Here is a 2,393-nt window from a genome sequence, read left to right on the forward strand (position 1 = left end):
TCAGTTGCCCTGCCAGGGTATCAAAAAGAGCTTGTAATTGCGTGTAGATACTGAAAACGAAGCCCTCCTGATATTTCTTGAGCTAATCTCCCTGGTACCTATTACAGTAGGAGAACACAAGTACTCTACCCTCCCTGCCTGTTTTGACATAATAAAATTTCCTTTGACCCGCGTGGATTTGCTCTCTGTTTAAATCACTGCCAGTGACAGAACTGAGATGCATTTTTCTCCTGAAAGGGACACTGGGTCTGAGTGTGTGAGCTGGGTCTGTGAGCACCACAGCTACAAGCTACAGTCTTAGGTCGTGAAGAAATGGCAAAGTGTCAGCTATCCCAAGGCAAAAGATGGATCAAATTGATAGTGCGCCAAATCAACTACACTGGTTAAGTGGCACTTCAAGGGGAAACGTGGCTCAGAAGTTGTCTGGAGGTCTTCTTTTAGTGTCCTATCGACGGTGCTCTGCTGCCACATTCAAAGAAACCTAAGGTTGGTACAGCGGATTGCTCTTAAGGAGTGAAATGCTGTTAAGGAGTGAAAATGAAATGAATAAGTGATTTCAGGCTCTGAAATTTCCACCCAGTTGCTAATGCCTACCCCCTTCTCCCCACCCACTGGCAAGAGCCAGGCCTTTCATGGGAAGTCTTAAAAGAAAACCTCAAAGATTGAGTAATGAGAGCAAAATGAGAGTGCTGCCTCAGGGTCAAGACAGTGCTGCTTGGAAGGGAGACGGCTGCCCAGGTGCCGTGTATTTTCTAGGTAAAATGAAAGTTCAGTCTCCAAGTCTGTCAACACAGCGCCAGACCAATAAAGACCATCAGAAGCATAAAATGGAGCTTATGCAGAAGACTAAGAAAGTGGGTCCGAAATGCTGGCCTGCTGTCTGAAATTGCATCTGATCTCACTGCTGGTTTTTACTTAACAGTTCACTATGTTCAGTCCCAGTAGCACCTCAATACTGAGCAAGTCAAGCGCTTTTTAAGTCCGGCTGGAATTGCAAAGACAAAGCATTCTGCACGTCCACAGGAGCCAGATCCATCCAAAGCTCTAAAAGCAGGTCTAGGGCACAAAGGACCACGCTCCACCAACAGTGTGATGCCTCCAGCTCCCTTGAAAAGGCTGTGATTGTTGTTGTGGCATCCCTTCCCCTTACATACATGAGTCTGTGACAGTTTGATAAGCAAGCTCTTTTGCAGGATGTTTAAGGCCTGAATTCAGTTCTCTCCTTCTACTGAGGGGAGTTTTGACCCCTGCTCACCAGGATAAGTGTGTTCTTGTGGAGCAAGAACATTCCTAATACCCCTATAGCTAATTCATGGGCCCTCGGTAAGTGAAGCCTCCTGTGGGGAAGAGGCTATTGAAACATTTTCTCATGTCCAAGCTCATGCAGGGTCCAGGAGGTTCTTCTAAGCCGTCAAGAATGAAAAAGAGCAGGAGCCGACTTTATTTGCCAGCGCATCTAGACAGAAGTAAAAAGCAAAGTGATCAAACACAGAGTGACAACTTCTGCGTCCATCCTTCCCAGACATTGAAGCGTAAGGGAAGGATGATGGTCCCCTAGCCAGGCTCCCCGAGCAGCAGAGGGCAGAGAAAGACACCAAGTCCTTAATCACCGAGTGTAGCGACCACCTCGCTTTAAAGCAGTTTCTGGCAAGTATAAGCACACCTCCCAGCATACGGAGCAAGCTTTAGACTCGGAAGGTCTGAAGCACTGTGGGCACCATGCCACCCACTGATGTCCCTCACAGCCCACCCATGTCCCCCTCAGAGCCCACCATCATCCCTCACAGCCCAATGTCCCCCTCACAGCCGACCAACGTCCCTCACAACCCACCAATGTCCCTCACAGCCCACCTATGCACCCCCCCCACCCCCCCCAGTGGCACAGGCTCAGGTTTGGCTGTAAAGGCCCCTCCGCGGGTTTTGGGGAGGTGGGGGGGGGCAGTGCCGACAAAACCCGCGGGAAACCCACGGGGCACCCCGGGACTTCAAGCGGCCACGACGGCAGGGCTGTCTCCCCCCTCAGGGGGGCAGCGGAGGGAAAGCGCGGCCCGGCCCGGCATGGCGGCGGCGCTGCCACCCGGCCCGGCGCGGCGCCCCCCGGCGGCCTCACCCCGGGGAAGAGCGGGCGGAGCTTTGCCCGTCGCCGAAGGAGCCCCCGCGCCCCGAGCCGCCTCTCCCCACCCCGACCAGGCGCGGCACGGCTGGGGCAGCCGAGGTGAGCCCCACGGTGCACCCGGGGGGGGGGGGGGGGGCGGACCCGCGGGCACCGCTACCGCCCACCGCCACCCCCAACCCCCCCGTGCCCCGGTCCCGTTCCGTCCCGTCCCCGCCGGCCCGCCGCCGGGGGAGGGGCGGGGCGGCGGGGCGGGGCGGAGCGGTGGGGGCTCTTTATG

The sequence above is a fragment of the Chroicocephalus ridibundus genome, chromosome 1 (genome assembly GCF_963924245.1).
Source record: "Chroicocephalus ridibundus chromosome 1, bChrRid1.1, whole genome shotgun sequence".
In the NCBI taxonomy this organism is placed as follows: Eukaryota; Metazoa; Chordata; class Aves; order Charadriiformes; family Laridae; genus Chroicocephalus; species Chroicocephalus ridibundus.